The 14,066-nt window shown below is 38.3% G+C and overlaps 1 protein-coding gene across 1 annotated transcript in view; it reads left to right on the top strand.

The window, feature by feature from the left end:
• Positions 1-14,066, top strand: part of LOC134538604 (endothelin-converting enzyme-like 1) — a 93,538-nt gene that overhangs the window by 37,075 nt on the left and 42,397 nt on the right. The gene's annotated exons all lie outside the window — the stretch shown is intronic.

The following is a 14,066-nucleotide window of genomic DNA, read 5'->3' as shown; positions in this document are numbered from 1 at the left end:
CAACTATATCACTTGTAAAACAGCAAGGCAGAGCTTCGTAAAATTGCAAATGGTACATTACAAAGACTTTCCTTGTAAAAGTGCAAACAATGTTTGACTGTGTAAGAGTAGTTATAGAATATCGGGTTTTTTATTGGTATAAAATCTTCGTTAATTCTTCAATATTTGTTTGAATCAAGAGATTCTTGACCTAATAAACTTATAAGGGACCAAGTAGTGTTACAGGAGTAGCTAATGGCTGAAAATTTTATTTCAACTAAATTTATATGTATTGGAGATAGAAACGAAATTGCTGTAAAGGAAACTTCAGAGACCTAATGAAGTATTTGTCGTGAATAGTGTGAAAAGTTTCTCTGATAGAAAGTCGTTTTTTTTTATAAAGAATTGTCATTAAGAAACGGGGAAAATAAGGATTGCTAAACGTTGTAAAGTTACGGAAGGTAAAACTGTATTTATTGAAATAAGTATTTTTGATCCAGTCATAAAATTCGTCGAGTGTTACAATGTTGGGAACATCGACGTGAACTAGTCGTCGGACATTAGGCCTACTGCTACGCGATAGACTAGAACGTAGCGTAGTGAGTTTTCATTAGTGTTACGAACGCGAGAGACAAGACCGCGACTCGCGCCAGGTTCGGATCGGGCTGGCGACCACGCACGGCCACTGACGTCACGCTCCGTCCTTTGCAGTAAGGCATGCCGCGCGTGATTGGCCGGATTACAAGGGTCCTCCCTACCCTCCTACACCCTTCTCTCTTCAACACGCGCACCGTCCCGCCTCGAGCTGTTGTCACCTTAAGAGGCCTGGCGGGAATTCCGGGCTTACAGAGGCCGCCGCGTGGAGTGGCGTGAATAGGCGTCGCTGTTCTGGGTGTTTCGGGCGGCGGATCGGTCCGGGATGACGCGACTCGGTCACAGCCGCTCTCTTCGGTTCGAGAAGGTTGTGTCACAAGCATATAAGCAGCGACGCCGGCCGTCGCGAGGGTTCCGAGCATGTTCCAAGGGTTCTCAGAGTATGGGAGAGATCTCTCCCCCCTACCAAACCGGGGGGGGGGGGGGGTAGTGATACTGGCGTTACCTGTGCGATCAGCGAGAGGTGAAGAGGGCAAATGGCCCTTGCTGAGAGAACCGGAACTATCGGGAAGGTCTGGCGAGCCAGTCGGGTGCAACGAGCCATAGTTGGGGACTGTACTGCGGTGCGGTGTGGGTGAGTGTGCGAAGGAAGCGGATAGAAGAGCGAGCCACTGTCGAACCAAGCTCCAGTGGAAAGTCTTAATGTTTCAATGATCAGTACAAGACTAATTGCTGTGGACAAAGATCTTGAATGCAGTAATTAGATATATAGTGTAGACCAGCGGTTCCTAATTTTTTTTTCGGCCAGAGAACCCTATGATCGATCATTTCTTTTGGCGGAACCCCAACTCCTTCAAAGAAAGTTATTTGACAATAGTTGTGCCTGCTGTATACGACATTCGTCCTGACTCACGGAACCCCTGTGACCCTGCCAAGGGACCCCGGGGTTCCGCGAAACACCTTCTGGGAACCGCTAGACATTAGTAATAAATAAAACTTTGCTTATTAATTGGGCAATCCCTTACGAACCCAGTTAACATCCCCCCCCCCCCACATTATATTGGCAACTATAGTATCCTACATAGAGAATTGACACCGCGGAAATTCGGGACCTGGTCATTCACCATCCAGATCTGCAATAGGGACACTCCGAAGCTGGGGTGAAAGCATCGAACACTACAACGAGGACCGATCGTTACACACAAGGGACTTGATGAGTGCCCAAGACCTCGCTGCTACGAAAAGAAGGAACGTCTAAAACCATCGTCAATACGTGTTAATGTTTGGCTATTTGTGATATAAATCATTTGACTTTGATTGACCAACGTCATAAATTCTACTGACTAACCAGAAGTAGAAGTATGCAGTTAAGACAAAGCGTCTTATGCATCTAAGAAAGCTATTAGTACGCTAATTTGTTTGAAGCTAGTTAGATATTTAATTAATTCTTACAACACAATGGCCAGTCTAAATTGAGTCAAAGATATTTGTATTACGTCATATTCAACGTGATTGGTACCTTGTACATATCATTGCGTTAATAGTGTCAAATATGTGTGTGCATTTATCATTGATAAATGAAGGAATTTTAATTGCCATGATTTCAGCACAGAAATTTTCCAATGATTTTTTTTTTTTTTTTTCATTTTATAAATGTTGATATTATGATTTTTAGAACAATAGTAAACTAAATTTGACTTGTAGGATTGGTATTTAACAGTTGTATCTTGTTTAGCTTTCAAAGTAGCAATATTTCACTTGAATCTCATGCACCAGATAGAATATTTTTATACGGGGTTTTATAAGTGGAGCAGTTACATTAACTGATAGTCAGCATTCACATAATTTAAATCCCAATGAAATGGTGCCTTCCTTCAGCCCAGCTCCTGGCTGATACTCGCCCCGGATTCACTTTGCAATAAGATATTTTCATAAATAAATTTAAATTAAACCAAATTACAACAATCCTAAACAAGTCACCGCCTAAAATTAGTAAAACACGAGCTGAGCTGTAAAAAAAATAACGAGCGGTTTTAGGGCATAAATACTTAAAATAGTTCTCAAAATAATTATGTATTTCAGCCAAATAAAAAAAAAAATACAAATAATGCGGTAAACAAGTCGTGGCTTGGACTTAATTTCAAACTGGGCGTACGCCTTAAATACTAACTTAACAACCATTTGCGTCAAGGCCCTCACGTAAGAAAAATAGACGCCAACACCGCGCGGTTACCACTTCTCGGGAAAAAAAATTTATCTCACTCTAAACTCTTAAAATATTCTAAAAATTGAGGATACCTTAACAAGGATACCGTTGCAGCGCATAACGTAAACCCAAATTTGAAATTAAAAATATATTTACTTACTAGTTTACAATAGCACACAATGAAAATAATTGGCCACTTAAAAAAAAAAATATAGAGTTCTAGAAATATCCGTCGCTAGATTATTAAAAAGTTTGGAACATATACTTGGTACGAATTTATAAACATAACTTAAAAAATACATCGCAATAAAAATTATTACGGATAACTCCAGCATTTAAAAGACGTGAAAAATTGATGACGCGATCGTTGAGTGCTAACAAAATCAGTTCATAGCCCTGGCGAAGCTAGTACTACTGTTGCACACAGCTGCGTTAATCTGCATATCAAAGTTTAAAAAATAATAATTTACGTAAATGTGCGTAACATTTTAAGAAGTTAAGTAAAACCACAAGTAACGGATCAGTGTGGAAGTTCGTGCACAAACTCAAACAAGACAGTTTCAATTTGTCGGGAAGGGGGGGGGGGGGGGGTGTGTTTGGTGAGCGCCCACACAATACATGTAAACTAGCGAGTACATTTTTTTTTTCAGCTGAAAATGACATCACTATTGCATGCAAAATCTCGGGATACCAGGCTCTTGAAATGCCTACAACCAAACACGTAGCGGCAGCTACTGAAACGTGAGATCCAAGAAGAAAAATTGCTTACCGTGAACGTGCACACTTGGTACCTTCAATGCAGAACGATACGACAGGGTCATTATTGCAGGGGCAAAATATTCTTACCTTCATGGTCGATGGGTAGCCATTCCTGCAGCGTAACCGCAACCACAACGTAATCCAAAACGCGTTGCAGCCAAAAAAAGGTAGCCGTGTAGTCTTCCAACACAACCGTCGCCCGAGTCCGATTCGTAATTCGTCAGCTCCGCGGTTCGAACGAACGTTGTCGCTCGCACGATGTTGCAAGGAGACTACCCGGCACTGCGGGGACTTCCCGGCAAGGGGGCACGATCTGGCAACGCCGCCTCGAGGCGTGACACGACACGCACCTAGCTCCACGCTGGCCGCAACACCAGCGCCTCACAGCGGCGTCACGCGTAACCAGTTTTAGAGGTGTAAAGGTACGCGCGCAGTAGGGCGTCACAGTAAGGACGGACAAACGGTCGGTACGGACGGAAATTGTTTCGGACGGTACAGTGTCGCCCGAGCCACTGCAATGGAAAGTGACGAAGAACTTGTAGTTGTTAGTACAATATTAATGGAAGTGGAAGAGAAACGCAAACGGCGAAGAAAGCGTAAATTCTGGATCCATAACATAAACATTCATGATGGAACCTATTTCTTCCCAGCAGTTATCTCGCCTAGTAATGTTAAAATATTGTGCATGCCGCATGTTATATAGCTGTTCATAATTTTCTTCCGACGTTATTAAACTTTGAGACATCCATTTCGCACGATGTGTATAACAACTCAAATGGCGGTACCGGCCGTCCTGTCCTGTCCTGCACGTGCGACTGCTAAGAATTGCCGATGCCTCATCGGGACGGACGGTACGGCACGCACCGCACTGTCTTTTAATTCCCTCTCGTGAACTTTATGTCGGACCGCCGAAGCTACCGATCGTCCGTTCCCGGCTGTCCCACCGTGGTGCGCACACTTCCATTACTCTACACGTGATACATTTTTGTATTTTTCTGTGACGGCCGTCTGTCCTTGCCGTGACGCCCTAGTGCGCGCGTACCTTAAAAGTAACGAAAAAAAAAGCGTACCCACATGTATTCGTTACTATAACAATTAGTTCTCGTTACTATAGTATCGTTACGTTACTCGTTACTTCTGATACTACATAGCATGCAATGTTACCTATGTTAGAGCAACGAATCGAGTCGTATTGCGTACGCGTACAGTATGACGTCGCGGCGTCGCAACATTCGTAATTTGTAGAAAACATACTTATACATTACATACCAAACTGCGTAAGGTGCATCTTTTTTTTTTTTTTTCACTTTTCCGTAATTTTTAACCAGACTTGTGTTTTAAGTCATTCTAATTTTAATTTGATTTAATAGGTAAAGTGTAGAACTACAAGTGAACTGTTCCATACTACGAAAAATGCGAGTAACGAAATGTATTCGTGTGTAACGTTTCGTTACTCGTTACTAGATGGCGCACCCGTTACTCAGTACCGAATACATGCGGTTTGCTACAGCTCTAACAGTTTCCAAAAACACCGCACACCACAAAATTCACCGCACTCAGAAAAATCAAGTACATTAAAAATTCTGGTTAAACCACTGGAGAAACAAAAAGAATTTGCTGAAATAAAAAAAAAATTATAACAAAATAAAAGTTAAAACAAACTACCAAAATTTAAAGCCACAGATTTACCAACCGAGAGAAAATGTCACTAGATCTAGTGACATTTGTAAAAAGGCTTTTTTTTTCTAAAAAATTTTTAATGGTAGGTACATAAAAAACCAACGTCAGATTAAAAACAGGAATATATGGTGGCACCCGTCACACAAACCTTGAGATAGCTTACGTAGTACAATGAGGCGTCACACGCTTTTTTTTATTACATCCCGTACAGAGTCTGCTGAACAATCATCAAGACGAGGTATCCATTTTTTTTGTTGTTTTTATTACAGCCTGTAAAACGTCTACTGAACTAAATTCGAGATGGGGTGTCACCATGTAGCTACCATGTAAATTGAACTATGTTCAAGATGAAGTGTTACCTCATTTCATTTCACTTTGTGTCACATCTGTGCATTCTATACTCAGGATGGAGTGTTGAGTACATCCTCCACCGTGACTAATCAACTATGTTTTTTTTGTACAGGCTGTGCCATGTCTATTAAACTATTCTCAAGGACAGGTGTCACTTTTGTTTTAGTACATTCTGTACCGTGTCTTCTGAACTCTCGTTCAAAATGGTCAGATGCTTCGGCTAACATTCAGATTTTGAGAGCTGAATATTCTTAAAAAAAAATTGACATAATAATTATGTTTACATGAGCTGGAAATTAAAAGATCTTATTAATTTTTGTTTCTTAAGAGTAAAGTTATTATTCTTCCTGAAAAAAATTAAAAACTACTACTGATTTTCGAAAGAAAAAAAATCATCTATCGATCTATGGCTTAAAAATTAAACTAAAAAGATTTTTCAGGGAAATAATTTATCTAGGATACACTTTGATAAATTATTGATGGTGGGATTTCTCTGATATTATTTTTCCATTGTTGCTTACTGTTGTAAAAGGTTTTTGTTTTAGGTATCATTCATTACACTAAAAAAATTTATTTTCATAACTCTTTAAAAGCGAATGTTTCCTGAATGTTAACGAAACAAAATATATTTAGTTATGATACCCAAATACAGAAGAAGTTTACACGAAAGTATAAAAAGAAACAGTTCATTTAAAACTTTATTTGAACTATTTCAGGCTCTCAGTTTATGATAGTTTTAAAATATAAGTTTATTTAGAGGTTCTTAACCCCACTAAAACACTCATTGAATTGAAAAATAAACTATTAACAAACTATAAAACAATGTTATTTCGTTAGTCAAACTCAAACCATGGGCAAATGGACTAAACTAAAGATGCAAATAAATTTAGGAAACCACCCCTTTAAATCATTAACACGTTTATTACTTTCTCACGCGAAGTTACCTAGACACACGCGATACACGGTCCGTGCCGCTTTTAACTTCAGCAATGAATCCGAGCGATTACCGACTAAACTATTATCCGTGAATGTATGCATGTGGGTGCCATAAATAGAACAAGTTTTTTTTATACCAGGGGTAATTGGGGGTTAAATTGTATGTAACCGCGTCGTTCTGAAACAATTTCGCCATAACAGCTGCTTATTTATAGTCCCGAAAGAGACCAAACCGGCGCGGGAAATCGATGCGAATAAACAGCTTTGCCGGACGCAACAGTGAGATCAATGTTTCTAATTCGGGAGTGACTTTTTTTTTTCCCCCCATCCCTGTGAAGTCACACACCTCCTGCATTTAGTTAGGTAGGCTACCTATGAAACGAATCTACCAAAAAGTTCAAAAACTCGTTTCTGTTTAGGTAAAACTATTGTATTTGTTTGTTTTTTCGTTTTGTCATGTTTTTTGTCTCGCTTCAACTGTTGTGCTGAATTATTTTGAGTTTCAATATTTTTGTGTTGTCATCATTTGTGGGGATTTTTTCGTTCTCTTAGTACATTTTTCTTTGTTTTTTCTTTGTTTGCTGACCATATTCCTGTTTCGGAATATTTTGTGGTGTTCATATCCTTGTTGACAACAGCAATTGTTTGCTTAATTTTTTTTTTTTTTTAGTATTTTTATTTTTATCTATTTATTTTATTTATTAGTTTTTCTTCAACAGAAAAAGTTATTAGCAATGGCGTATGTCCAAAAACTTACATCAAGTCATGCACTCCCATTGCACAAATCTTTTAAAGATAACGAAAAAAAAAAGTTGTAATAGCAATGCCGTGTATTTGTTTTTGTTTTATTTTTCAATTACTTGAGAGTTTTCACCGCAAATATGAAACACAATTCAAAACAAACAAACAAATTGTTCAATATACACTAATGTTTGTTCAAGTATTTTTGCAGGCTTCCGCAGCCATTGTATGATTTAAATAATTATTTCGGACATTTGGACACACGTCATTGCTAGTTTGAACTGTATGACATAGAAAAAAAACTGAAGAACGGAAAAGAAAGATTATTACACAAACACACAGAGAACAAGCTGAAATCAGTCGGTATCAAGTGTTAATTGTAAAGCCAGCATAGAGAATTCCGTGTAAGGAAGAACAATATCACAGCACCGACGAACACAAGGGACAGACAACGACGAGACAGTTGCAACAAAATACAGTAAATACAGAACCAAAAACAACTTTGGGAAACACAGCGACAGACACAGGAACAATCAACGTTGGGTTCCCTCTGTCAGTCGCTATAAACAAAAGTTCGTGTTTCACGCAAAACCATTGTCAATTAAAAAAAAAAATATTGGTGTTCAAATAAACCAACCGCGCCATAGAATTTTTTTAGCAGTAATTATTATATCGCTGATTAAATTTTATTAAAGTTGGTAAAAAAAATTATTTGGTAATTTTTTTTTTGTTTTCAAAACAAAATAAGTTTTTACGTTGTTTAAATGATTCATGCAATGATGAATTTTGATTTAATGCAGTTTTTTGGACATACGCCATTGCAGTTTTGCACTGTTTGTCATGAAAAAATTACGAAAAAAAAAACTGAAATATGAAAATGTTTTCTGTTTTCTGTGAATTTTTGATCTTCATAATTCTATTTTTTTTCATGAGTTTTTCCATGACAAACAGTGCAAAACTTCAATAGCGTTTGTTCAAAAAACTGTATTAAATCAAAATAAGTTTTTTTTACGGTGTAGTATCTGGCTCCCAGGCGGTTGTATCACACATTATCCCAACGAGTGACACAGCATCTCCGCCCAGAGATATGACGGTACAGTGTATATTTCGATGGAAGTCTACATGTTGTAGTCGTTACCATGGCAGAACATCCGGAAAATTTCCACTTAGATTTTTCCTTTCACGGGCCCTAGACACCGAAACAATCGTCAACCCAAACGTATACACGCAAATAATTTTTGATGCGTAAGCATTTTATCTTTCGGTATACGTAATTTAGTTGGAGTAATTTCAAAAGAATGGAACGGAAGTCGATGAACGGAAATGTTACTCAAAGATGGTGGAACCACGTGTAGCCACTAAACCCGTATATAGTCTCTTTCGTAAACATTAGGTTACATACCAAACGTATTGGCGTGCCAAATGAAACTTTGTGATAGTTTCACTTCCCCAGAATAGTCATAGTAAAATGTAATCTCATGTTTTAAAATACTTCAGAAATCTTGCATTACAATGTTTGTAATACACATTCTCTTTGCAATCTGTAAAAAGGGCTCGGCAGTTGGTATCTCGTCACAGGAGATTTTTTTTCTTTTTTAATAACATTATAATATAGTAACATTTTTATGATAATAGTGTTGGATCAACTCAATAAAGGTGAGGTTTATTTGTAGTGCCTAATTATATACAGACAGTTTTTAAGGAAAAAACAAAACAAAAACAAATATATAAACATTAACATAGTATTATAACATGTGATTTATTTTTAGGTTAATACTTTAGTTAAGACATAGAAACGTAACTTCTAAATGTGCGGGAACTTTATAAGGTATTAACTGTTTAAAGTATCTTTACAAGAATGGACAGTATTTTATTTAAAATCATTGCCGAAAAGATTATTTGCAACATGAGAACTCAACAATCAGCTCGTTAACGAGGTTTGATGTTTACGCATCACTGGTGAGTGTTGAAAGACTCACTCACGTTAAAAAAAAAAAAAAAAAAAAAAAAAAAATACAGTAAAAAAATTATAGCTCATAAACTACAATCCATTCCAATTTCTTTTTTTTAATTTTGGCTATTTTATTCAGAGTCGTAATTAACTGGCTTATTCGCTGTTATCGGCTTGACGTTATTTATAGGACATATTATGTATGTATATAAACTTTTAATGGACTCTATATCTCGTTTATTTTTGCATAAATCTCTTCCTTAATGATACATAAAATGTGGAGTTGGAAACACTCTTGTTTTTTTTTTCTTCCTTCTTTCGTTAAAGCCATATTACCTGCCAGCAAGTCTGGTGTATGCCCGGCTAACAATGTTATAGGCACGACTGTACTGTCCTTAACGGGAAGCCTTCTTTTCACAGACGAGGGAGCCAAAACCCGAAGTTCCCCGAAGTTCATGCTTTTTTTTTCCCGTATATTTAATGTAGCTATCCTAACCGAATCAACCATCCACAATGTTTTAAAGTATTTATAATGTAGCTAACCTAACCTAATTGACCATTAGTATCATTTTATCAACACCGCCATATTTATTTACAATGAACAAAAAAAACCGCTCCATTAAAACACACCCTTCCCCTGCAGGACTGCCTGCAGTGTTGCCCGGGATTGAAGGACGACCGGAACTACGAAAACGAAGTAGACAGAGACAACAGAGCACGCGATCACTCACCTGACAAGGAGTCAGCCTCGCATTGACGATTCCACTGGCAATTTAAGCTGAATTGCAGCGTCGCGCCATCGTGTCAACACTGTGCGAAATTAAAATGAACTCTAAAAATGCAGATATTCCTCTATTCCTAAATGTCAGTTAATTAAAAATGTGAAATATCTCTCCTTCAAACCGAAAAAGATCGTGGTCCCAAGAAAGAGAGATTCAGCAAAAAAAAATGAAAAGTAATATGAGTTCGCCGGTCCAACAAGTAAACATACTTTATTAATATTCCCTCTCGAGAACTCGTGGCATATTTTTTAATGCAACACGGGCTCACCTACTGTACGGTTTCAGAGTGTTGTAGGCAAGCGAACCATAACAAATTCACTGTTGCAAAACTGGGTAAGTTTTTTTTTTTTGGAAATAACTAAAACAATCAAAATTTGAATTTTATATTACAGATTCAGTTTCGAACTAACAATTTCTGAAAATTTTCTACAGAGAGATTGTATTTTTACCAAAATACTAAAGCGAAAAATTAAGCAATTGATTTGTCTTTTCAATGCAAGTTTTGTGTGTGTGTGTGTGTGTGTGTGCGCGCGCGCAGATGGTACACATCACGTCAAATGCAAATTACATATTAGGGGAAAAATTTAGAGTTAATTTAAAACCTGTTACACAAAAACCAGAAATTCAAGTGTAATATTGTGAAAAAATTTACTTCTTAAACGACTAAAAACTACGTACAATTTTAAAGCATGCATGTACAACTCCTTTACATAGAAAAACAAAAACAGTGTGAAATATGACCTAAATGGAAAAAACCTGATTAAAAGGGTATAAATTGAGCAAAAGAGAAATCACTGTTACTCCCATAATTGGACAGTTATTTCATACGTTTATAGTTTCTATAAATCCTAAAAGTAGAACCAATAACATTTGTTGGCAAGTATTAGCTTAAGGGGTGTAAAAAAAACATTCATTTCTTCCTTAGTATGCGCTAGTATGAAATGCGTTTAAAGTTTTTTTTATAAACTTTGTAAATGTTATTTAAAAATTTTTTTAAAACATTTTTGGATACGACCCGCTATTACTGAGGTGAATGGAAAAAACCGAGGATTAAGAAAAAAAATTAATTTTTCCATCAGTAGACATAAAATCAAGCCCGCTCACAAATATTTTTATAAATATTCTCTATTATCCAAATATATTTACCGAAACTTTTCGTGATCATTGCAACCCTTACCGCAAGGAGGGAATAAGTTTTTCTTTAGTGACTAGCTGATATGAGTAGAAAGATGTTATTTTCACTAGCGGCACAGCATATAACTTGCATGCCTGATCACCTATTTGCTGTCGAGAAATTTCTAGAAAAACCTGCTAAAATGCTGGACGCATCGAGCAGAACATGCTAGAAACCTACCCAAGTTTCGAGAAAGATCTAGAAGTTGATCACACATATTCCTAAAAAGAAATGTGAATAGAGACACGGAAAATTTCGGGAGTTCATTCGGCGTCGGGTTAAAATTATTACAATAATAATCTTTATACTCCACCCGCATTTACGCTCTTATATTGTCTGAATCCTTTACTGCAAGAAAACTCCCCTTCTTTGGAGAGAGTTATCTACTGCCAGCTGATTGTTGACTGACCGGCGGCCCCGCCCCCCCCCCTCCCCCAAACCCAAGTCGTAGGTGTGGGTGCCGAGAGAATCTTGGTCCTGCCTACCTTACGACCGGAAATCGGGGAAATTTCCGTGTCTTTAAACGTGAATTTCGGTTGTAGAAGAGGCTTCTGATCCGTTATTGAATGAAGCAGCTGCCGATATCCGCGCGGGGGTATCTTCCACGAGTCCTTCCAAGCACTTCGGTCGCCACCGCCGAGGCAATATTTCAAGGTGCTCCTCGAGAGAGAGAGAGAGAGAGAGAGAGAGAGAGAGTGAGTGAGGGGAAATTGATGTGGACGCGGCGATCAATTTCCGAGGGGCATCCCATCCCCTCCCTTCTCGGGGGGCTTTAAAGAATAGCGTGCGGCGGGACGTCTATCGGGGAGAAGAGTCCGGGGAGAAGTGTGGGGTTTGGGGGAATGGGTTCAGAGTTCTGGCACCGGGCCGAAACAGTCCTTTCGAACACGGGTCATCGGACCAGCGGAGGTTTCGCCAGCAGCCGGGTGGGAAACGACGAAAGTCTGGGCCCTCCCCTTCCCAAAAAAAATAAATCCAGAGTTGCCCAAAACAAATGCGGACACCAATGCCCAAGTTCCTGCCCCCCTTTTGCGTGGTAGTCTGTTCCTACCCCGACCAACTCTTCTCCCTGGACCATCCTTCTTCCTCCTGTGCTCAACCTCGCTTAGTAGGGCCTACTTGCATCCCGCATGAATGAGCCCAGGGTGTAATCTAGAGTTAAGAGAGAAGGGCAGTTAGTAATGGCAAAAGTGGTTACCACATCGGACCAATCCCCTCCTATTGTAACATATACCTATATGCTAAGCATATTATTATGCCAAGCATACAACGTACGTATATATACTAATCGTGGTTATGCAATTGTACCTTCAAATTAGAAAAAAATATGTGTTATTTTTATATGCCTTATTTAATTCTCGTTCTGGTAAATGTCTCAATGGCCGTGCAGTCAAAGGCGTATGTTTTCCAACCCAAAGGTCTGAGCTTTCATGGTTCGAATCGCCGCGGTTTCAGTGTAATTTGTACAATAAAAATTAAATTTTACATATCGATAAGGCCCACAACAACATTGGTAGGTAAAGAAACATCGACCTTGACGTGCATGAGACAGAGCGATGTTGGCGCTATCGAGGAACAAACAAACAAAAGATGGTGACATCCAAGATGGTGGCCTCCAGCATAACAAAAAAAAATTAAGATGATGGTTGTGATGTCATCCAAGATAGTGACATCCAGCAGACGACATTGCTGTCATAATCTAAAAAAAGTGGTTGTGATATCATATCAAAGATGACGGACGTGACATCAGAATTCAAGATGGAGGCCGTTACAAAATGTGGGACGTTCGATTTCAAGATAACGGAATTCTAGATGGCGACTTAGGCCAAAGGTCAAGGTCATGGTCATCTAAGATGGCCGCCGTGACGTCATAATCCTAGATGGTGACCGTAACTAAATGTGCAATGGTGACGTAATCGTTCAAGATTGCCGCCGTGACGTTAGAATTCAAGATGGCGGCCGACACCTTAGTCACATCAACCTGGAACCTGTGCCAGAAAAAAACTTTTCTATACTAGTCATGTTAAACGCAAAAATAATATAATGACCTGGTTCGGGACATACCACCGTAAATCATTTCCCTAGAAACGTTCAGAGTTTCCGTGAATCCCAGCCGCCATGAAGGGTTATTCAATTCCCTCGTCGATATTTTCATTATAGGGCTATTCCTGCCGATGTCTGGCTTTGTTGGATATCTGGTTGCCAGTATATTTACACGTTATAGTGCTTAAGTCCCTGTCACATTCTCAAATTTTCGTTCTCCAGCTATATTGAACACAGTTTGAAAGGAAAATATTGGAAGTATAAATGTGGCTTCCGAAAATCTGACAATTGGACAGATAACACGTGTTAATCACAGCGAATAATTTAAAACTGAGCCATATAAAATGTTTCAATTTAAATATAACTTGAAAAATAGAATTAAGTGTCACATTGCTGGGTGAAATAATTTAACGTGTTGTGATTTTTGTTGTGCGTTTCGTTTATTTTTCAAACATTCGTAAATTCAAATCTCATTAACACTTATTATATAATAAAATGGATGTTCTGTGATTGTAAAACGTTATGGGCCTAGAAACGTCATTTGCTTTACATACGACTTGCATAGTAACCTTTATTATTTATTTATTTCACCTTTATCAATCTCATTTGTTCGTCGCTATTTTAAATATTGGTCTTGACGGAAACGGACGCAATTTCCTTTTTCGCTGAGCACAATTCTGAGAAGCTGATTTCGTCCAACATCCAACATATTTTATAACTAGTCCTATATCCTAAATATTTGATGAAAAATCCGAATCATCCAACTTGTCAAAACAAACTTGACTTTTTGGTGATGACATAAACTCCAACTTTTTTTACGAAACAAATTGGGAGGTGTGAAGCAGATGTTTGTGTTCTTAAAATCTACTT

The sequence above is a fragment of the Bacillus rossius genome, chromosome 13 (assembly GCF_032445375.1).
Source record: "Bacillus rossius redtenbacheri isolate Brsri chromosome 13, Brsri_v3, whole genome shotgun sequence".
Taxonomy (NCBI): Eukaryota; Metazoa; Arthropoda; class Insecta; order Phasmatodea; family Bacillidae; genus Bacillus; species Bacillus rossius.
This window is presented reverse-complemented; position numbering and strand designations above follow the sequence as displayed.